General features: G+C 42.7%; 1 protein-coding gene and 1 long non-coding RNA gene across 7 annotated transcripts in view; one reads left to right on the forward strand and one right to left on the reverse strand.

Moving 5' to 3' along the window:
- Positions 1-24,673, forward strand: part of PRLR (prolactin receptor) — a 142,892-nt gene that overhangs the window by 93,296 nt on the left and 24,923 nt on the right. The window lies entirely within an intron of this gene.
- Positions 13-23,870, reverse strand: LOC108405849 (uncharacterized). The gene is made up of 3 exons (XR_001855309.3): positions 21,173-23,870; positions 19,924-20,026; positions 13-19,119 (listed from the first exon to the last, which is right to left on the reverse strand). It is a non-coding gene; the product is annotated as an uncharacterized lncRNA (long non-coding RNA).

Raw genomic sequence — 24,673 nt, forward strand, 5'->3', positions numbered from 1 at the left:
TTACTGGGCTTCGTGGATTCTGGGCAGATTTCCCGATGCCACAAGTTCTTTTCTCTGTCTGCCTGGTTGAGAATCAGGTCCTCTGGGAGTAGAGGGAACAGTGAAATCGTGTTTGCAGAAAGAAAGCCCTGTGCCCACTCTCTCACTGCTGCTCTGTACTTGCCCTGCCCTCCAAGGCAGGTAAGTGGAAAGGAGTTAAACTACTCAGCCACTGGCAGAGGATGGGAGGTAGAGGGAAGAGGAAGAAAAGGGAAGAGAGGGGAAATAGAAGTCAAAGGGGAAAATAACATTAACAGTGGATAAACTAATCAAGACTTATATAATGATCTCTGCCTGATAGAGGCAGTAGATTTAGCTAAGACACTGGAATCTTTCCAGATTTCAGGGCCTCCTCCTATCTTAAAACCAGTTGAGGTCCAACAGCACATTTGCCATGGTTGATTCATTGACATTTGTGTAGCTCCTCCCTAACCTTGTTGTACCAGAGGCAGGAAATGTAGAATAAGGACTCTGTCAGCACTGTACATCACCATGGGGCCCCATCCCCTGGGAGCTCCCTCAGGCATGCAGGAAAGCTGGCTGGAGAACAAGATCCTCAAGATTTAGAAAACAGATTGGGATTTCTATTGGAAAGGATATGATTTTGTCATGGACTTAGTTGCTTGTGCAACAATGGGAGCAAAGTAGGAACACCAAGATGAGAACTTTTTCCCCTCAATGTCTAAAGGACAATCATGATTTTTCTGAGCTCTGTCAGATGGCATCCAGCTGTGGTCCAACTCTGTTTTGGTCCACACTTACTGAAATCAAAGCTGCCTACATTTCCACCGCCATCACCTGGAAAGGAGAGAATGAGAAGCCATCTTTTATTTTTTTCTACCAGTTTCTGTCTATAATACTTTGTATTGATTAATAATTGGTCCTGGTTCCCTTTGCAATCTGGAACCACAAAGATCTTGTTCTGTGTTTTGTGTCAGCTCTGATTTGGAACACAGGGTCCTTAGCAGTGAAGTTTTGAAAGTGAAGGAAAACATGGGAGGAGACAGAGATGGAGGCAGATTTGAACGTTTGGCCTGAAAGTTGTACTTAATGAATGGAGAGCCAATAATCTCTGGAACTCTGACTTCCCAACTGTCATATATTTGATAGACATATTAAAATTGAGGGCAGGATTAATTATCAAGGCTTCTGGAGCGGTTGTCAGTGTGGAGGGAGTACGAGAGGGGGTGCGGGATAAATGCTTTTATGTTCATTCCTGTTTATTCAAAAGGATTGTTGCTAATAATGAGGGCGGCTGAACATGAAAGAATATCTATTATCAAATTTGCAAGTAGGTAGGGGAAATAACATACTAACGTCTCTTTAATTTACATACTGTAAAGTTTGCCTATTTAAAGTACATGACTCAGCAGTTTTTAGTATATTTACAGAGTTGTGGAATCATCATTATGCTCTAATCTTAAAACATTTCATCGGCCCAAGAAGGAACTTAGTACACATGAGAAGCCACTCCCCATTCCCCTTACTCCCATCTCACCACCTCTGGCAACCATTAAACTCCTTTCTGTCTCTGTGGATTTTCTTTCCTGGACAATTCATATAAATAGAATCACACTATATGTGGTCTTCTGTGACTGACTTTTTTCACTGAAGACATGTTTTTGAGGTTTGTCCATTTGTGACATGTTTCAGTACTTTCCTATTTATTGCCTAGTACTATTCCATTGCAAGGATATACCACATTTTGTTTATCCATTCATCAGCTGATAGACAACCCAAGATATTTTAATTAAAGGAGTGAATTTTCATGATCTCTGTAATTTGAGATGAACACCTTTTTAGCTATAGGTATGAGTTCATAAAACAGTTCCTGACCTTAATATCTTGGATTTAAGGGAATTTAGCATGGACAGCAAAAACGATGTCATTTAAGTTTGTAGAAAGTGGATGTTTGCAAGATGACCTTTAGATAGTAGTGTGATATGGTCATGATATTTGCATTTGTGTTTTCCAATTATCTTAGAGTGGATCTGAATTTAAGAGTGTCCACTCCTGCCTTCTAATAATATAACTTCAGAAAGCATGAGATCTTTTCAATGATGTGCACACAGAATATACACACTTGCCTTTGTGTGTTCAGCCAAAAAGTTCATAGCTGGGTTTGAGGCCCAGCTCCATGGCTGGCCTACCTGGGTCTGCCGGCTGCACTTCCTGTTGTTGTGTCAGTTTCTGTCTTCCCCTGCTTGTGGCTCAGATATGAATGAGGAGGCATGGAAAAGAAGGGAGATAGGAAGCAGAGACAGTTCAAGTCTTAGAAGTTACTCTGAGCTCCATGTTCAGGCAATTTTTACTTAAAGTGGCAAAACCCTTGTTTCCCATTCTCACATGGAGAGCAGTGGCCAGACTGAGGCTCTAAAATCCTGGCACTGGCATGTTGGGCACCTATTTAACCTATCTCTCCTGTTCTTATCAGCAAAGGGAAGACAGCAATAGTTCTTATTTTCTAGAAATGCTTTGAAGATTCCCATAATTCCTGGCATATAACAGATACACAATCACTGTTTACTGTTAATATCATTAGCATCTATTAATTACTTGCTATGCCCTGGATACTGTGCATCCTCGATATTGTGAATCCAAAGATGTAGCTAAAGGTATCGCAGTTTGCAGATAAAGAAATTGAGATTTGAGAAGCTTCTATGTCTTCCTTAAGATCATATGGCAAGAAACTGGTACAAGTCATATTTATATCCCTTTGGTTCAAAATCCTATACACATCAAATGGATCATACTATCTACAAGCAATGAGTCATGCTAGCCAATATGCTGTAAACTAGGATAGAGCCATAACAACACACACAAATTTGTTTCAGTAAAAATGAATGATTGATACAACCGGACCACTTAGGGAAATGATGTCACCAAAACCCGTGAAGCCAAAACAGAAGCAAGAGCCTGGGATGAAGCTGTTGGAACAAATACGGGGCTTTAAGAACCTCAAAGTAAAGCAAATCACCATGGCTAGTTGCTATGGGGAACCAGACACCCTGGTTTTTGGAGACTAAAAGAAACAGCACATGGCATTCTCAAGCTGAAGATGGTACTTGACCCATTTCCTTCTGCTAGGGAGTTAGTCTGTTGTGCCTATGTTGATATTTCCATTCTCAGCTTCATGGTTTAAGGTGTGTCGGTTACCATTACCAGTCACCCACCAACAGCACTTTTAAATTAGTCTTGGGGACAAAAGGGTGAACAGAAGCATGTCTTATCATTGGGCCAGTTCAACTACCCATTAAAAAAGGCAACATTTAATAGTCAAAGAAACAACTACATTGAAAAATAGAAGTGTCGGCATTGACACACACTAGTTATTTACTGCTCCACAAGGGTCATTAGCTGTGTTTCCCAAGAGGAAGAGAGAAAACAGTGTGAGGGCCAAAGACAAATAGCATTGAGATGGTCACCAACTGGCTGAAGTAACAGAAAAAATAAACAGGTTTTACTCCTAACATTCCCCGCTAAACAGTCTCCCTGATTAAATAGTGTAAAATAGGAACACTTTTGGCTACTGATCCTAAGTAATCCTAAACCTTGGATACTAAAACCAGGAAATATTCTTTCTTTTATATTTCTAAGTGAAAAAGTGTTCTTGATCAGAGTACCATAATCATAACAATCTTCTACTTTAATTAAAATAGTGTGTTCTTTCCCCACTTATGGTATTAGTGACTACAAATGCATAAAGAACCCTTTCATAAACCCCTCACAGGGGTTTAGAGATCAGGTCAAAGTTTACACTTTAAGAATGTTCCTAATATTGCAATAAATTGAGGATTATTTTTTTAAACCAATTCCTTGAGAATTCTGGACAATGTCTTTTCCTTACATAGAGGTTTTCATTGCCCTTTCAATTAGGAGCGCAAACCTAGCTTGTAGATGCTACAAGCTTCACCAGGAAATTGGACTGACACTGAGGTGGTGCCTGAGCTAAAATAAACAGAAAGCGCTTTTGTTCAGGTTCACTGCTGATGGCCATGTCCACCTCTAAAGCTTCAAGATGACCTTTGGCCAATTTGTGCAGATTCACTCATGTCATGACATGTCTATTTAGTGGACTGGAACAACCGTTCTGCTTCTAACTGTTTCCAATTTGGCATTGTAGTGCTTGTAAAATTAAGGTCTAAACTCTACCCTTCTCTGCTGGTCAATCAAGGAGATCAAGGCTTTGGTTCTTTTTCAATTATCAGTAATACTCTCTATTTACTTTAGTCTCATGCCCAAAAGGATTTGAAGTAACGTGCTTTAGATACAGCTCCACTATACTGTGACCTTCACCAAGTTATAACAGTCATAAAATTTACAACCTTTCACTGTGTTTCACTGTTACAAAACACTTCCATAAACTCTTGTTCAAGTTACTACCCTCAAAGAATACCGACTGACCTATACGCTCCTGATAAAGCTAAAGCCAGCAGGTGGAAAACTCTTTGGGAAATAAGAGTACTGGAAAATGCAAGGCTAACCCTATTCATCTATTGACTAGTAGGACCAGAGTTCCAGTGTGTTGGTCCAGCTTTGGTTTCAACTCTGGCCTCCGGAGAAGTTCCCATCTTGGAGATTTGTCAAGAATGGGAGGTCAAATATGCCAAGACCAGGAGGTCAGGGTGTATATGCTGCCAAGCTTCCATACAAGGAACCTCTTGGAAAATAAATAAATTGCGGAACCTGGCCGGAATATCAGTAGCTGGAAAAGGGCCTTGACTTTTCCCAGCAGATGATCACAGGAATATCTAAACTCTAGAGTAGGGATTATAGACTATAGCTTAATTTCTAAGCCTCCAGGCTCCAAGAATCATAGCATTTCAGAAATGACTGATCTTCCAGACCTGATCCAGTTGCTAACCCCCTAGGGTCTCTGCTGAAGCATCCACAGGGAGGAGGAGCTTATCTCCTAGCAGAGCAGCACATTTCATCCTTGGGGCATAATAATCATTAAAAAGCTCTTCTTTTTCTTGATTCCAGGCCTTCTTCCTTATAACATGATCCACCCATCCATTGTAGTTCTACCCAGAAACGGGCAAAGAAAATGTCCAGTGAGGCACTTCACCACCCTTGCATTAAACTCGAATTTGCTTCCATGTAATTTCCTCCAGTTGGAAGACTTCTCTTCTTAAGCCTTCACACTTTCCCAATGATCATAGCAGCCCTGTGGTTTCAGAAACAGCACACAAAGCCCCTGGAAGTTGGCACATCTTCTTTCCTACTCACAACTTTTACGTGTCTTCTATCCCTCTCAACTTCTTCCACTTCCTCTGATATCAGCTCCCAGCTCTCTTATAATTCTGGAAATTAAACATAAACTGACACACAGAAGGCAGAGGTTCTAATGGTAAGAGCAAAGAAACTTGATTTGAACCTAGGCAAATTTCCACAGCAAAGGCTTCCTAATAAATATTATTTAACTGATGGGGGTCAGGGAGAGTGTAATGATAGAATATAAGCAAATAGTCATCATAAATTGCAGTGTACTATGGAGCTATTTGAATAGTGTTCAATTCTAAGAAACCTCGAGCATCATGTAGCCCTAGCTCCTTGTCTTACACTAGGACATTAAATAGAGAAAAGTGACTTGCCCAAGGACCACAGGACAAGTTAGAAGCAGAGCTAGAAACTGAACCCAGATTTTCTGACTCATAATCCCTTACTCCTTCCACTGCCCCTCTATTGAAAAATGAAATGAATAAAATCATCTGTGCATAGACTGTAAAGAGTACCCAAGATAGATTAGGTTCTCAGTAACTAGTGGCTAAAGAAATACATAAGTAAACAAATGAATAAATGAATGAATAACTAGTACTTGTTTCTGATAATATTTTATAGTTCCCTCCAAATGTCACTTACATTTTTCATCATTTTTTAATTAGGTCTCTATTAAGGAGCTTGGTTCTCAAAATGTAATTGTGAAGATTAAATGGGACAATGCATTGAAGTACTTAAAAGCAGTGTCTGGCAGTCTGTAAATCTTAACCAATTATTATCTTTCTCTGTTTTCTAGCCATTTTTCTAAATAAGATTATGCTAATGTGTAATGACTCGCTAATCTGAAAAATCACTTTGTTATCTCCTAATGAAAGGAATTCTGAAATTGCAAAAATATTACAACTAGTTGTCAGTTCCTATCCTGTGCCTTTAACTAGGTCATCCACTCCCACCCCTTGTCTCTGGCACCCAAAAAGACTCCAAGTCCTGGGTGCTTTCACTTCCTCCTCTGGGCTTGTGTTTGCTCAGCCCCTGACCTTTGGGCTGTCTCCCATTTCCAGGCAGAACTTGTGTGTTGGACCTGACAATGTATTTGGTTTTACCCTATTTGACCCTTAGTACTCTTGCTCCTTCTCTTTCAATCTCAATCGTGAAGTTTTGGAATCTCCCCTTGGCTCCGTCCACTTGCAGGCACCTGGTAGCTCTATTTCTCCTAAACAAGGCCCATTCCCTTGGTCTGCGTTGGTGTTTTTGCCTCTGCCTTGTAGATGGTCCCATAATATCTATATCGTAGCATTTCTTATAAATAATAAGATAAGCTCTTCATATTTCTGTTTCAAGAAAGGGGAAAAGGGTTATTTTTCCTTCTTTATTTTTGTGTTAACTGAGCTGACTCTCTCCACCCCTTTCTGTGTTTTGCCTTCTGATCTGCCAGTGTGATGGCGCTCAGACTGGACCTGCCCAGGAAGTGCAAGCTCTGCATGATTTATTGGGCTGTTTTCACTTTGAGGGCTTCACGCACATATCTACAAATTGCCATACGTGATCTGTATCAATTGCCAGAATGCTTGAAGTTTCCTTCTGAATCTCTGATTGTATCTGATTATTTGTCAAGATTAAAGATTCAACTTGGGCCAATGTCAGGAAACAGGAAGAGCTTTGCTAAATTGACCAGTAAAGATTATAGCTGAAGTTCTGGGATGCACAAGAAACACCTTTTATCTTTTGAAACTCTGTCTTCTGGTGAATTACCACTTAATGTCTTCATATTTTTTTAATGGGTATAACTACCCCCACTATGCCCCACCCAGAAAGTAAGTTCCTTTAGAGCATGGATATGATTTGTTTATATTCACAGCTCTATCCTCAGAACCTGAAATAGTGCTCAGCAAATCTCAGGCAACCAGGTTCAAAGAGTAGTGAATGAATTAATGAATAAATGAATGAGAAGCAGGATCGAGTTGTAGGTGGACCACAGCCTTTGGCACCAAAGAGATCCCTGTTCAAGTTTTGATTATGCCAGTTCCCAGATATAAGACCTCTCTGAACGTTGATTTCTTCATCAATAAAATGGGAAAAATAATAGTATTTACCTCATAGGTTTTGGGGGAGAAATCAAATAATGCATGTAAATATTTTAGAACAGTAGCTGGCCTATTTTTGAAGCTAATGTTAACTGTTACGTGTATTCTTTTCAGTGAAAACCTTAGATGTTGAAGCTTATTAGAGATAATTGAGCTAATTTAATATGACTAGTAATAATGACTGTACTAAAGACAAATTAGTTTAATCTGTCAGCAAAATTTTAAAGAGCCACATTGACAAAGCATGTATTGGTCACACTCACCATGTTTAAAACACTATACTAGGAATTCAGGAGTGGGCGAGATGCAAAGATAGGTGACACAGTCTCTTTCCTCTAGGAACATAAAATCCAAAAAACTTACTATGAATGCAGTGCCATGCTGAGTATGTATAAATATGAGGCATTGTTACTTCCTACATTCACTCTCTATGCTTTGCAGAAAGTTATTCTAGAAAAGTTCTTTGAAATTATTCTAAAAAAATTACTCAGCGTCTTTTTTGAACCCTTATAATGAGCAACCCTCTGCCTCATGCAACAGCTCATTCTGTTTGGAAAATGGTAATCACCTTTAGAAAGCTCTCCCTTACAATTATCACTAATCTACCCCTCAATGATTTTTACACATTGGTACAACTTCTGCCTTCTGGACTCACCCCAAAGAAATGTTTTTCCCCGACATAGCAGAGGTCAGCAAAGTAAGGCCTGCAGGCCAAATCCAGCCCACAATTTATTTTTCTAAATGAAGTTAATTGAAGCACAACCCAGTCTATTCATCTATATGTTTTCTGTGGCTGCTTTTATACAATAGCACAGAGAGTAGTTGCAACAGAATTTATGGCCGGCAAAGTAAAAAATATTTACTATTTGGCCCTTAAAGAAAAAGTTTTTCATCTCTACTCTATATAACAGACCTTGAAACACGGAAAGACAACTAATATGCCTCCTTTTCAAGTGAGAAGCACAAAACTGAGCCTAGAATTCAAAGTGGGAGCTAATGGAGGCACTATCACCTCCCTTGTTCTGGACACCATACTTTCAATTAGACACCTGTTCTTTGACCACATAATTGAAAGTTAAGTGTATAAAGGACTAAACCTCAGATTTTTTTTCCCGAGAGCTACTGTTCAGCTGTGCCTCCCCACCCTGCATTGGTGCAACCTCGTGTGAGAAACTAGGTACAAAACTTGACATTTTTCCAGCCTGTCCAGAGCAATCAGAAAATAATTCAGCATATATTTGAGGGTGGCATCAGTCAAGGTCAGACAGGAAGAAGGTGACACACTCAGTTAGGATTTGTAAGATTATATGATAAAGAGATCATTTACAGACCTGTGGGCAGGGTTGGAAGAACTTACAAGGGAATTGGCCACCACCCTCCCTGCAAAAAGGAGAATGGCAGGGAAAGATTTGCGGGACCCAGTGACAGCTGTGGCCGTGGGAGAGGGGCTGCCAACTGCAGCTGTGGTAGCAGGGACACAGCCACTGCTGGAACCAAGCATGAGGAGGGCAGGGAGGGAAGGAAGCAGTTACCGTAGTGTGCGCTCCTCTCACCCTCTGTCTCCCATGGGTGGAGCCCAACCTGTAGCTGGAGGGCAAGAGCCGTAGGAGTCAGCCCCACAGGGCACGGAGAGGCCCGAGAGTGGGTGTGGAGGCGGGGGCAGAAAATGACGAGGGCTAAATGGTGTGCCAGGCATTTACCAAATGCTGAATGAATAAGCAGATGAACGAATGACACACGTGAGCGCAAGGCCTGTGGCTCAGTAAACCTTTGCTGCACCGCAGAAATGAGTGAAAGCACCATGACACCCTCTACATCCTCCCGCCCAGAGCCCTCACTGCTGCTGCTTGGCATTCAGACTCTCTGCCCTCATGCAGCCCTCCTCCTGTGCTTCAGTCCCTCTGCACCCTCCCTAGCATCTGCTGACCCCCCTGGGGTTTCCTGCCAGAGCATAAGAAGAGTCTGGATTCTTCTGGACAGAGCTAGGAAATTATCAAAGAGAGGGCTTTCAGTCCTGAAATGATTCCCAGAATCTAAAATGCATTTTAGAACATTCAGAGTTTTAAAAATGAAAAATTCAGCAGTGCTACACCCACGGGAGAAAAAATGGTGGCTTCTGAGAAAGCTATGCCAGACATTTGTGTTACAGACTCTGGCTTCACCAGATTCCTTATTTCCAAAAGCCCTGGGGCTGGCTATTTTATGCTCAAGTGGTCCTCATCACTTCATTGTCTTTTACGGAAACAATGTCTGGGCTGTCCATCCATTCCTTATTCCTGTAGCAGTAATGTTGAGAAAGTGGACCATGTGAGAGAGATTTCTGTGGCATGAAGCCATGGGTGGCTGTCCACAGCTTACTGACTGTCACTTCCTCCTTCATCAGTTGAGTGAGCAGGGAGAATATTCAGCATCCAGTTCCTCAAGGGATAAGCCTTAGGATTCTGGATTTTGAAGACAGAAATTATTTAAAAGCATGATTTGTTGTACTTCTCTAATTAGATTGTTTTTGCATGGAATATGTAAGACAGAATTGGGTGCTAAGTTAGGAATTGGTGTCCATATAGCAAAGCAAATTTTTAAAAATAACTAGAGACATATATGGGCCTTTTTTATACTCAAGTCTGGAAATCATTTTTGCTCTAATTCAGATCCATATTACCAGCAATTGTCACCTCGTGCCTCACAGACCTGAGCCAGTCAGTCCCTGGATTTTAAAATGTCTTACACAAAACCTAGAGCCAGATATATTGGAAGGAACAGGTGGGAACCAGGTGGGAACCATGAATGCTGGTGGGCATAGCCAAACTCTGTAAGCCCATAGCCAGCAGAACAACAAAAACCTCTTCCTCACCAAAAGTCATTCCCACTTCAAAAATCATCCTTTTGCCCGTGCTGGTGCAAACGCATAGAATCAAAGATGGGCTTCAGGTTGGAGTGGTGAAATTCCCAAATTCAGACATGGTTATGACAGGATTTGTCAGCATATTTCACTCAAGGTCACTGGGACCAAATTTCATAAAAATATAATCTCATTAGGATCACCAGCAAAATTTGAGGAAGATCTGAGATAATAGTGCCATACCAATGTTAATCTTCTGATTTTAATCATTACACTGTGTTTATGTAAGGGAATGCCCTGTTCCTAGGAAAACATACTGAAATATTTAGAGGTTAAGAGGCATCATGACTGCAACTTCTCAAATGATTCAGAAAAAATAACCACGTGTGTGTACAGTGAACAAAGAATGATAATCAAATGTGGTCAAATAATAATCATTAGGGAATCTGGGTGAAGGGTATTTGGGATTTTCTTTTTTTAGCTATGTTTGCCACTTTTCTATAAGTTTGAAATTTCTTCTTAATAAAATTGCCAGACAACTAATTCCGAAAGACAAGAGCTATCTTATGCCTACACCTGAAATGCACAGATTTCAGTCATGGTATGTGCTAAAAAGTGAGTCAGAAATGGCATCACCTATTTCGCCATCTTTAAACTAAAAGTAGTCACTTCCTCTTTCAGCTAAAGAACTCTTTTATTCACGGAGGCGAATAGACTAAGGACACTTTCCATATGAACCCTGGAACTTAATCAAATGTCCACCTGTCACATCACCTCTCTGTCCTACTGTCCATTTCATTTAGGCAAGGTCAGAGATTCATCTATCTGGGCTCATGGAGGGAATAATTCCAAATCAATGTCCATATTGTCTCCCACTGTTCTTTTCAAAGACTGTTTTCCATCTCCCAGCCTGTCCTACTCAGAAAACCCTTCTGTTTATCTCAAAAAAAAAAAAAAAAATCTATTAATAGCTGATTATCTCCTGGTAGTGCAATTATGGGATTTTTTTTTCTCCTTACATTTTTTTATTCTTGAGATACTTTCAACGATGACTGTATTATTTTTAAAATCAGAAAAAGAAATATTTTGTTTTTCTCTGTGTTTCCAAGCAGCTAGCTGTACATAATTCTTGCCATAGCTTTCTGTGCCATGCATAGCTCCCTAATATTGTCACCGCTGCGTGTCTCCTCCCTCCCAGCCTGCTGACAGACCTTAAAGGAAGACACCTATGTGGCAGGCTCTGGATCTTCCCCATCTATCACTGGCAAGGAAAATCACTTCATAGCCCCATGGCCTGCTGAGCCCCAGGTATAACCTGCTGACTTGACTCTCACAAGCTGCTGGATGACTCTCTCCACTTATAATATCCTGTTGCTATTTTGGAGTTGGAATTAGATAAAGTACTTAACTCACATTTTCCCCTTTCATGCCAACTCAAATACCATGCCCCTGTTCCGTCTCCCTAGGATGCCAAACCTGGAGAAGCAGGTCATGTGAAGTATTACAGCTCCATGTTACAAATGAAGAAAGTAAGCCTTGTGGTTTGCCTCTTTAGACACTACAGTAAAGTGAGACCTAGACCCACTGATGCCAGCTTGACCTATGTAACCCTGAGCATGCACTTTCTCTCTTTCAGAAGAAGATCAGAATTCATGCAGACATAAAACTGACTAGGTCATTAGTAAGAGAAAATTCTAACCAAAATTATCCTAGGACTTCCTGAGGCCATCCTCTCATGTGTACTAGTTTTCTAACATTGAAAAAGTGAAAGCTCTTTGAGGACTAAATGCCACGTCAATGTCAAGAACCAAGCCTGAGTTTTCCCTGTGGGCAGTGGTTCTCAACTTTAGCACTGTTGACATTCTGGAGCAGATTATTCACGGTGGTGGAGGCTGTCCTATGCATCCCTGGGATCGCGGCAGCAACCCTGGTCTCTACACACTAAATGCCAGTAGGATACCATCCCACCCCAATTGTGACAACCAACAATCTTTAGACATTGCCTAAGGTTCTAGGGAAGACAAAATTTGCACCTAATACTGATAATAAAATATATTTCCAGACATTGCCAGATGTTCCGACTGTGAGTGGGGCTGGGATTGTGCAGGGGAAAGGGAGGAATCACCCCATGGAGAACCACGACTCTAAGTTACCTCAACCCAGCAAGAACTTTTGTTTTTCATGCAAATGGGCTGAAGTTATAGTGTTCAGAGTAAACATGAGAGAGCACCTGCAGAAAGGATGCCATAAGATGTCAAAATGCTTTGGTACAACAGGACCCTGCCCAGGGGTATTTGGGAACATTGCAACAGGTGAATCAACCCAGCCAGATGACCAGCTTCTGTGAATCTCTTTCCTGAGGTTCTTCCCCTTGATGCCAAATGTCATATAAGATTTGTCTGAATGAAAGGCAAACCAGGGAGAACACGACATCACCAAATATTGTGAGTAGTCCCTCCCTTCACGTGGTCAAAGAAGTCCAGAAAAGCATTGTGCAGTCTGAACAGCATGCAAAGCACCAGGGGGATTTGGATGCTGTTTTTTTTTAGTATATGTGTACTTACTTACAGACCACATTATTGCACTAAAGATTTGAATCTTAGTCTCTAATTTACTCTAATTTTACTTTATAAAATTTGATATTTTTTAAACAAATAGGCCCCCATTCTGTGGCCTAACTTGAAATCCCTTTTTTCGTTTCTCAAAGGGTGCAGAGCAGGTGATGTGGTAGCAACAGATCCACCTGTCATTCCAGATGGTGAACCAAGGCCCCAAGAGTAAATCCCAAAGCATTAGGGTTGGTATCTACTCTCCCTGCTCATCTGCAAGCATGCCTCTTATCCCCCTGGTTGATCGCCTTTCCCTGCAACTGCTCCTCATTTTCCTCTACCCTTTACCCAGCCTAGTGTTTGATTGGAAAGGCTGCTTCTCAGGCCAGTGAGTATCTGAAACCACAGGCAAAACTTGAAACCAATTACATGGTCATCCAAGAGAAACAGAAATGCAGCTCAGTTTCAGGGTGAAAACAACATCCAGAAGTCATTGTTCATAAAAGAATTCAGAAGAAAATGTCTCCCTAAAAGAGGAGATTAGAATTAAGCATAGAAGTACAATTCCTGGCTGAGGCTTTGCCGAAAATGCCACAGTTCCTTTTGTGAGCTTTGATTGGGTTTCTGGTCTCTCTGACTTAGCTGTTAACCCTTTGATCTTGTCCAGTGTGACAACTCCCAGTCTCCCCAACCTCTCCTCCCCAGGGTGGAACAGAGCGCCTCTCTGACCGGCATGCCAGGTTCCTTTGCAAGAGCTTGACATCCTGTGGGCCCTGTTCATTCCACCTCTCCCACGGCCAGCCCTTCCCCAGGCTCCCATCTGCACATCTCTGACCTTAATTCTCCCCAGACTGCAAGAGGTTCGGAGGAGCTCAGAGGCAGCCCAGAGCACTATGGAGGGTGTGTCCATCCAAAGAGGGTGCTTCAGACTGTGTCTTAAACTTTATGCCCATAATCTTTTCACCCACCATGCTTGCCTGCCAGAGTCCTTCAGATTCTTATCACCTGAGCCTCTGCTTTGACTAAAGGATGACATTGCCCAGCATCGATACACTTACTTACAGGGGTAAGACCTTAATTTATGAATAAGAATTTTTACCAGATTCACTTAGTGGCTGTCCTCTAAGAGGGCCTTGGAATTCAGACACAGGACAGGAGAATTGTAATTGCAACAGTGAGACTGAGATGATTGAGGTACTTAGCTCCAAATCTGCATTGTCTAATGTACTAGACAATTGAAATGTAAATTCATTGAAAATAAGCAATGGTAAAAATTTAGTTCCTCAGGCACACCGGCCATATTTCAAATGTTCAATAGCCACGTGTGGCTCGTGGCTACCATATTAGACAGAACAGGTACAGAACACCTCTGCCATCATAGAGAATTTTCCTCCAGACTGAAGCTGATACTGGCAATTGGCAATAGGGAATTCTGGAAAGCAGAGGGAGCCTGCAATCATCAGCTATACAGGGAGGGATGGAGAAGAGTAGAAGGAACAGAATTCCAAAGGGAAAGTGAAGAGGGACAAGAGACAAACTGCAGATGCTTTGCTAAGGGCCCAGCCGTGGGCCCTTTTGATTTGGGAACTTCCAGCTTTAAGTATCAGAGCTGGAAGTTCCTGACTCAGAAGCCACTGCATGCATCCACCCCACCACAAAGCTCTGTGTGATGACAACTACAAATAAAGGAGCTCCAGGGATGGCTTGGGGCTCCATTTCCTCCACTGCATGGCCCCCGGGTTCTGTGGGCTCCTTGTGAAGCAAGGCACCCTACCCCAAATCCTGAGCTGAGTGGTGCTCAGAGTGGCCCTCACATACCAGAGTCACTGGCCCCCAGCCAAAGGGAAATCACCACCTGGCAGTGTAGGACAGCCCATCAGCACCTGAGAGTCCACTTAGAGCTCCGAGTTCCCAAAGCAAAAGACATTCAGGGGAACCCAATCGCCTTCTCCATCTGGAATTAGACCTCCACTCCGAGAGTCTGAGGGATGTGAGGCATCCAAGGAGTGACTGTCATCTCCTACTGATAACTGCAGTTCCTACTTGCAGTCACATGGACTATTTTCACAGTATGTGGCTGAGGAAAGCAGGGCAGATGTGACCCTTCAAGGCTTTGTATTAGAAGAAATTTGTTCTCAAAAAGAGGAAGAGATATGCCAAAGTCAGTCTGACTGGTAATGGCAGAACCAGCTCTAGAAACCACCCTCCAGCTCCAACTGCAGCTCAGATCACCTCCCTCAGGTGATCAGGTTATTTTGTACCTGTCCAGATCCTTCTCTTTGTCAGCCCCAAAGGGTGTGGCCTCCCCTCAGACCACACTGCCACCCCACTTCACATCCAGTAACTGAGCCCCTGACAGTCTCGTGGACTCTTCACTACCACATGATCCATGCAAACTGCCAAGCGAAGGCAAAGTGGACCTGTGGCTCTCATGAGGACACTAATGTGACTATTCCCAGAAGACCCCTCCTGGACAACTGTTGCTTTCAAGGAAATAGCACTCATGGCGGCCTGTGCACCAGACCTGCTAAATCTGGTTTTCTGTGCATAAGACACAGGAAGATCCTGCTTTCCTGTTTCCCAAAATTTTGAATCTGCAGTGGAAGACCCTTGGAACATGCCAGTGGCTTTGGTTGCTAGAAAAGGATCCAGAAAACTAGATCAGATTAGTCCATTTATAGGGCTTTCAATATTTATGACTTAGTCTCAAATTGGAAAGAGATTTGGGAGCTATATGGGAGCTATTTACCTCCCTGGCTAAATAGCAGATCTGATTCCATATTTTCCTTTGACATAACATGCACGGAAACACGCAGACAGGCAGACCAGCTATCGGGCCTTCACGTCTTTGAAATTGAGCATTAGTACTAAATCAGCCATTGTCCAGAGGACTGGAAAGAGCATATCAAAGGGATTGTCAAGCATAAGAGCAACAGGAAGGACAATGACACAAATGATTACTTAAATGTGCCCAGAAAAGCCATACCCCATAGCAATATACCACTTTGTTCCTTTCCCTTACAGCAACATCCAGATATTTCTGTCAGTGTATCTCTACCTCTATCTCTTTCTCCACCTATCTCTACCTCTATGCCACTGGAGTTGAAAACATACCCAAATCATCAATTAGACCACTCAACTGTCCATGATGAACTTCAGTGAAATCCACCCCCAGGCTAGATGCCCTGCTAAAAGCAGATGAAACAGTGCCTGGGTAACAGTCTCCAAAGAAATCCCAAGAAAACCAGTTCCAGGTTTGATTTAGCAGCTCACAACATCACTCTTTCCATTTGAGGGAGGCTCCTCCTCCCCCCTGTCTTTTCATCAGGGAGGACAGTCTTTCCCAGCAGACCCCAAATGACTTCTGCTATGTCTCAGCAACCAAAACTGAATGGGACCAATCACAGTCAAGTGGGAAATGAAGTTACCACGAATACTTGAGACTGCACTTCCTCAGTTCCTGGGACTGGGCAGCTGATAGCTGGTAAAACTGAGCTCTGTAACAGCAAAAAGGAAATGCAGCCAGCAGTGTGAGCCATACCCCATTACACACAAGGCTGTGACTAGGAATGGAGAGGGGCTTTCTACTCCTCACGCTGGAGGCAGCCTCCCCAGGGAAGCCCACCACCCCTTGATCTGGTCAAATCTGCCCCTTATTGGCACTCATAGCAACTACAAAGTCCTTCTTAATACTTTTGTCACTCACATGTCACAGTTTTACTAGTGTCTCTCTTCTCCAACAGGCTGTAAATATTAAAACCAGGTTGTTTTAGCACAATGCTGTATTCTCAAGGCTCTACCCATTCCTGGTGCATCTTAGATGTTCAGTGACATTTGTTAAAAGATGGAATCATAGATGGATGAATGGATGGATGTGTGTTCTAGCCACTAAACTAGTCAGGTTGGCTATGACTTTTGCTGAAAATGCATCAGAAAGAGCTGAATCTTGGTTTCCCTTTCTCCTCCCTGTTCTCATTCAATGAGTGTGCACTGAAAACATTTACAGCTCTACTCCCAGGCCCAACCTAAGAACCCTGGCCATTTATGCTTTTGATTGCTTTTCTGATAAGAGAGGGCTTCTGAGGGAAGTTGAGTAAAGAAGAAAGAAAAAAGAGTGATTATAAACCAGCAAGAGAGACAAGTAATTATCTTGCTGCATAAGTAACCCAGATGTTTTGAATGAAGAAGCAAGTTTAAAAGAACATATTGTACATGAGTGAGAAAGTGTGATTAAATCAGGTAGAGACACGATGTACTGGCACGAGATGGAGGGAAGTGAGGGTGGAGAGGAGGACCTTGGGACTTGTGGTGGTTTCAGGTTGCAGCAGATACGCCCAGACTTCTGGCCCTAAGCTAGGAGGTAGGCTTCAGCCCTCAAGCCCACTGGCTGCCTGTCTTGCCCACCACCCTTGGGACTCCCGGGCCCTCCTGCTTTCTCCACCCTTTTCCCCTGTTTACCACCCATGGAACTTCCAGACCCCCCTGCTCTGCAAAGCAAAGATGGACAGAAGCTGAGGGGCCAGGGTAGGACATGTGCCCAACTGCTTAAAGAAAACCTTGAACTTTTTCAGTTCCTCTTGAATAAGATGACCCCGCCCAGCTCTGAGGCTCTGTAAAAGTTTTTCCGTGAAATTGCCTTTCACCCACTTGTCAGAACTTAATGGCAAAAAATGCCCTTGGGCATTTTAAATAACCCTAAAATGGATACAATAGTGGAATTCAGAGAAGCAGAGGGAATTCTCAGAAACAAGTGAGCAGGCTGTGGGACATCAAGAACTGTTGAAATCATTCTTTATTGCCTGAGAGGTAGGGTGCATGCTTAGCCACACACACCAGTTAACACAGGGAAGTTGGCTGTCAGCAGCTGCTGAAATGTTTGCCATAACAGAAATAAGCAATCTTTGTATTCTACCCCAGTGGGGACCTTCAAGTATTTACAACATGAAATGGCAGGTTTTCATTAGGAGACTGTTTTTGTGCTGTTAAAAGGAATATAAGATTTTTTTTCCTTCCTCAATTACGAAAGTAGTAACTTTTTATTGTACTTAGGCATTTTAGTAGTATTTTATTTTATTACAAAAGCAATAACTTTTATTTTACAATCATCCTCCCAGAGATAACCACTGCTAATATATCGGTGTATATGTATTTCCAGTCTCTCTAATGTGCACATGTAGAGATATATTTATTAGAATTAAGGTCAAATACATCTTTCTGTACCCAGTTCCCTTTTTCACATGTTTCCATATCATTGAACATTTTATTAAAGTATTTTAAAGATTAAGTAATGTTTCATTGTATGCCTATACCATAATCTAGTTAAAAATAATCCTTTGTGATTTAATATTTAGATTTTTTTCCAATATTTTCTTTTTATCAGTATCACTGGGGGGATTCTTTTGTTTTTGCATATCTTTGTTCATTTGGAATAAATTTCCAGAAGTGTATTTTCTGATGCAAAGTGTATCCAAAGTGTGGATACACTTAGTTGGCTGTTACCCATCTGTCCTTGAGTTCAAATTAAATGCTTTTAATATATATTACCAGAAAGATTTTACTAGTTCACATTCAGAAGGCAAGACGTCAATCCCATCAAGCAGCCAGAGGTGTTTGCCAACTTAATGTTACCATCCTGAATCTCACTGGGTTGAGAAGAGAATAAAAGAATAAAATACTTTATATGAAAATAAACTCTGAAATTTGAAAACCCTATTAAAAAACTTGTTATCATTATTACCAATTTTTTAATTACCCAGGATGGAAAAAGTATTATCTCTCTCAACCACATATTCCAATAATTAACAGCCCTTAAGAGAATGAAATCTTTCCCAGTGGGCCCACTTGGCACTCTGCTTGCTGGGCACACACCCAGAGCTGTAAATGGAAGGCTGGGATTATAATGGGGTCTTTTAACCAATCAAGGACATTTGGAGGAATGTATTCCAGAAATTCAGGTGTAGATCAGCCCCTCTGGATAGGCACACTCACGAAAAACATCCCAAGCTATTTTCATGTGGGCCTGTGACAACTGACAGAATGACAAAGCAACAAATTTCCCTTCCAAATCATACTGTTCTTGTGCTAATAGTAAAATTAATTTCTATCTCTCAAGCTGAGTTGAGAAGCATAGAGATGCAACAATAGGATGTGAGCCAGGCCAAGGATGAAAATCATTCCAGATAATCTTCCAAGAGGAATGTTTCCAAGGAGAAGGAGAAATTCACTAACCTTTTGGATATTGAGGTCCTAATCTTTTTTTTCCTTTGTTGGTTCCATAAAGAGCTGTCTGGAAGACACACCACCAGTTATATGATGGACAAATAAGTGATACTATTCTTGTAAAGCAGTGAGCTGACAATGATTTGCTGGGTTCTGCCAGGCCAGTGTCCTGGGGGTAAATGTACAGACAGTTGCATAAGTCCACGTGCCTTCTATGAGCAAATACATTGGCCCAGGAAGCCCCAGAACCAACTGAGAATTAGGCCTACTGTTTGTTAATGTACACTGTTGGGATGCTAGACTTTTAAAGAAATAGAGAGAGCTACTTTTATAACTGACAGTAGCATTTGCTTTTTAAGATGGTGAGCATATTATATATTTTTCTAGGTATAGCTGTCTTACTTTGGAAAACAGAAATGCATCATTATTCAAAGCCCAGTTATTGAGCAACCAGATCTTAGCTGGCTTTGTTACCCATCTGTCCTTGAGTTCAAACTGATGCGCATGAACAGCTTTGTTGGAGGAATCAGTAATATCTCAGAACACATCCTTCAGTAATATGGAGGGCCTGTTGATTAGTGGGAAGAGTGTGTGGCAGAACTCAAGGTCAAGTGCTCTTTCAGTGGGTCTGTAATTCAGAATAAAGTATTTATATGGCCTCATCAAAATATTCAGTCAATCATTCATTCAATGTTGTTGAACACCTATGGACAATGTATAAATGTGACAATAAGTGGGGGCTGAAAATGTAGAGGAAACAAGACAAGCTATGATGGTATTCAAGATGAAACAGAGGCAGTAGGCCAGTTATCAGAGGTTTCCCTCAGATTCACAGCTCTTCTACTTGGTTAAAGATAGCAGTTACTCAGCTGCACTGATCGTCCCTGGATTAGTCGGGCTGAATAAGGCTAGCTCTGGTAACATTCTGCCTCACTAATCCCAGAGGCTTAATAACCAAAGGTTTATTTCTCACCCATGTCAAGAGTCCAGTGGACATCAGCAGGAGATGCAAGATCCTTCCATCTGTTGGCTGGACTTAGCCCTTAGGGCCTAGAAGTCCTCACCCTCATCTTCCTCTGGCCAGTAATGGATCACATACGGAAATAGAAAGAGAATGAGAATGTGTGAAAATGTTTAAAAACCAGGACTAGGTCAGAAGGATATCATTTCTGCCCACTTTGAAGGGACACAAATTCAATCACCTGACCCCATCCAATTATAGGGGAGTCAATGAGGTGAGCCTCGTGTGCCCAGAAAAAAAAAGGAGAACCAAATGGATGGACACTAGCAGTCTTAACTACTCCTGTGAATGGTCCCCCAGGATTCTAACTGAGGTGGGAGGAAAAAAGAAGAATGAGAGAGGACAACTGCTTTGACACATTCTTGAGAATTTCTTCTTAGATTTGTCAACTCTGTCAGATATGCACACAGCCCACTCTCAATGCTCTGAAGACTCTTCCCATCAGGCACTTGGCCCAGGCCCTTCAGCTTTCCAGGACCCGTTGCCCCACATGTGAAAGTAGGAGATGGGATCTGAATCCTTTCAAGTCTTTTGGCTCCTTTCATATCCAAAATGCCATGATTCTAGGACTCCTGCTATTCATTTCCTCCTAGACAAACACGCAGGGAGCCAGAGAGGCCATGCCAGGAAGCCAATAATTTATTTTTTATTTTAATTTTTAACCTCCCTTCTCACTTCCCAAGCACATTTCTAAAAATTAAAATACGCATACAACAGACAAGGTTGTTACCAATATAATAGTATTTTTTATGGCAAAGTAAAATTGTTTTGTGTTTGAATGAATAGCACATTCACACACACATACATAACACAAAAAGATCCCTCTGTGAAAAAATAATCTTGTTAGAACAGGCTTGCAAAATATGTTCTCCTCCTACTACTCTTTTCTGTATTCATTCTGCAGTGATAACAAATTGTAGTGTCTCAGTGGCTTATGACAGCATTTACTTTTTATTCACTTCCCATAAAGACAGTGGATCAGTTGCAGGTTGGCTGTAGTTCCGCTAGGATTGGCTGGACTCAGCTGGACCCATCGGGGTTTACCTGCCTTCTCATTCTGGAACCCAGACTGAGGGCATAGCCATCATCTGGGACACCCTGAGGTCATATAGAAAACAAGAGCAAGAAAACCTAAGCCAAACCATGCGATTGCATGTAAGGCTTCTGTTTGGACACAGCAAAAACCATCATAACCACTCACATTTCCTTGGCCAAAGCTTTTCACATGGCCAAGACCAAAGCCATTGAGATGGGATGTGTATTCCTCCCACAGGACGCAGGAGGATCCCAAGGACAAGCGGCAGGGCTACGTAGCCCTCTGGTTTACAGCTGGGGGCTGCAATCTGTCCACTTCCATTGAGGTTTCTAAATGCAAAGTCCTCCTTCTGCTCTGGAAAGTTCTTGGTATGGAGAGAGTTAGGAGGGAGAAGCAGTCTGCAATGGAGATTTGGAGGTATTTTAGCAAACTCATTTCATCCTTATCACAGCTCTGTGAAGTTGGTCCTTGAATTATTTCCATTTTACACGTGAGAAGACACAGAGAAGTTAAATAAGTTAACCTAAAATCACACACTAATAAGTGGCAGAAACAGGATTCCAAAGCAGATATGCAGCTCCAAAACCCCTGGGATGTAGGCCACTGTCCTAGATGCTATCCTGCATAATCTCTTCTCCTGTGGGGACAGGGAAGTGAGCCACATATGAAAACAGACAGAGCTAATAGAATCAGAGGGCAGTGAATAATGAGAACATGTGAAGCCTTGGCACTGTGCAGAGATTAAACCTGGCCAACACCAAGAACATGGAAGGGAAAAGAAAGTACCCACCTTCTTGCGCTCTGCTCTCTAGGGACAAAAGCACCAGATCAGGAGCAGCCGGGCCTGGAAACCAGTCATTACCCCCAAGATGGGCAGAATAGGACTGCAGAGGTAGGAGGGGAAGGTGTAAGCTGAGCTGTGAGGGGATAGTGTCAAGGGATTCTGCCAGCAGTTCACAGATGGCCCGGCCATACCATAGGCGAGCTGTGGCCAACAGAACATGGGGATGCCGGCCAGCTGGAGGAGTCAGCCGCTGGTCTGGGCAATGGGCAGAGATCCAGAACCTGATGGGCCTGGTCATAGAAGAACTAGGGTCTTGACAGTTAACATGGCAGGTTGCCAGTACCAGGCACAGGGCAGGACCCAGTGCAAGGTTTCCCTGGGTTTTCCTTCTGTGCCCAGAGGAACAGACATCTGCCTCCAAGCCCACAGGTAGGACTCAGGCGGCCCCAGCTGTGGAGGCCTGTGGGCAGAGGTAGCCAGGCCGTCAGGGCAGTCTCCAGGCTATATATACAGACACACACTAAAATGTTCTATCACAGAAGCCCCAGACTGCAGTGGGAGGTGCACTTTTGAGAGTCAAGGAGGGCTGAGCTTTTTCCATTTCTTTAAGTTATAGTTAGGTACATTTGTTTGTTTTGTTTTCATTTTAGTTCGTGTACCACATTTAGAAAGCTGCTTAGTTAAGCAATTTGCCCCACCCCCACCCCCACCACCTCTGTTCTGGTTGTCAGAAGGTAGGTTAAGTTAGCTCAGGAGAGGGGTGCAGAAGGGGAAGCAGGGAACCCATCTCCATGAGAGGAGAAGGAGGAGGGAGAGGAGCTGGGGCTCACAAGGCATCTCCCTGTCAGGGGCTACCTGGAAAACTGCACTGAGCAGGCCTGAAAGTTTCAGCTACACCCACATCCTCCTTACATGTAAGAACATTGTGTCCAGAGAGGTGGAGTTTGGGGTGTGCAGTAAATATTTAGCAAGTGCCCCGCAAGGGAAGAAAAAGAAATCCTCACCAGTAGAATTTGCCAATTCCCATGGTATAAATACTCCCACTATGGCTCATTTCAAGCCACCAACAGGAAGCCAAGTGGCTTATGACAATCCTGAAAATATAACGACTGCCTCCTGGTGGAGCCCAGCCCAGAGCACCCACGAAGAGGGTCCCCTTGACCACGCAGCTCCTGACACACCGAGCCCTCCTCACAGGAAGTACCCCGCTCAAGTCTTTCCTTTTAGGAAAATGCCCTTTCTAGATGCAGAGACTAGAGGAGTCCATTCTGCCATGGCCACCAGACCTTCCTCCCCTCTCTTTTTCTCTAGAGCAGGGCTTTCAAACTTCAGCTGGCATAAGAATCTCCTAAGTGCTTGTTAAAAATGCTCCTCCTGATAGATACTTGCAACCAAGAGATACTAAATAAATCCTAGAGATCTAATGCACAGCTTAGCAATTTTGGACAGCAATGCCATATTATAAACTTCAAAATTGCCGAGAGATTAGATCTTCATCGTTCCCATAGCAAAAAAGAAATGATAATCATGTGATGTGACAGAAGTGTTAGCTAGCACTAAGGTGATTTACATATTGGCATATATAAATGTATCAAATCAACATGAGTACTAAACTAACACAAAGTTACATGTCACATACATCTCAATTAAAAAAAAGTTTTTAAATTTAATTCCCCTTTCTAGGCCCAAACCACTAAAAAATTTTGACCCATTATATCTGGGTGAGCAGTGCCCAAAACAGACTCTAGCCACAGTGCCCCAGGACCCACTGCTTTGGGAGGACCTGGATCCCCACAGCACCCAGCATCAGAGGTGCCTTTGGGCAGAGGGAGTATGCTGAGGAAGCCCTTTGTCAGGAAGAGGGCTGCCTTCAAGGCAGAGCCCATGGGCCCAAGGTCCTCTGACCTTTCATCCCAGCCATAGCTGGACTGGGTTTTGTACATCTGGTGCTCCCAGAATGGGTCATTACTTCTCTGTAGCCATCAGAAGGGGAAAGTGTGGTGGTTAACAACCCAGACCCTCACTGTTGAGTTCCTCTCCCTCCATACTTCACTCACCATGTGACCTTGGACCGCTCACAGAGCCTCTCTGAGCCCCAGTGTCCTCATCTGCAAAATGGGCATATTAATGGTATTTACATCTCAGGCTTGTTGTCAGGGTGAGACATGTAGTATGTCCTATACAAGGGTTTGCTGATTTTGTCAGCTCAAGGTTAGAGCACACTAGGGATTTTTAAGAGAAGGTGGTTGGTTTAGGCCACTTACCCCTTTGAGCTTCAGCTTCTCACCTTTGAAATGGGAGCAATGAGGTAGTAGTGGTAGAATAATAAGAACAGTAATTGTTTCCCTCCCCACTGCACAGGATTATTCTAAAGATGATGACAGTATGAAAGTGCTTCGCACACTGCTGCTCACCACATAAATACAAGTTTTGTCCTCTTAGCTTTGATATTGTTAATTTGAGGCAGGACTCAAGAGTCTAAAGACTGGCTTCCCGTTTCTGCTATACTGCCTTTCCTGTGTGATAGAAGACAGAGCAATTACCTTTCTGACCCTCAGCATGCTCTCCTGTCAAGTGGAGCCACCTAGCCGAGGCATTGCGTATGCTAGGTGACATTATGTGGATCAGTGGTTCCAGACTGGAATCATCTGGAAGGTCATTTTTAAGTGTCCATTTGCCAGTGGGCCCAACTCTGAACCAATTAATCAGAATTTCTGGGGACAAGGCACAGCAGTAGGTACTTTTAAGAAGTTCCCTGCATGGTCCTAACATGAATCCTGGACTGAAAAACCACTGATGTCTGTGGAACAGCTTTGTAAACAGCAAACCACAATCCACAACTGATGGATGTTTTTAAACTGTTCTTAATTGGTTGGTGATCC

This window comes from Manis javanica, chromosome 1 (assembly GCF_040802235.1).
Source record: "Manis javanica isolate MJ-LG chromosome 1, MJ_LKY, whole genome shotgun sequence".
Lineage (NCBI taxonomy): Eukaryota > Metazoa > Chordata > Mammalia > Pholidota > Manidae > Manis > Manis javanica.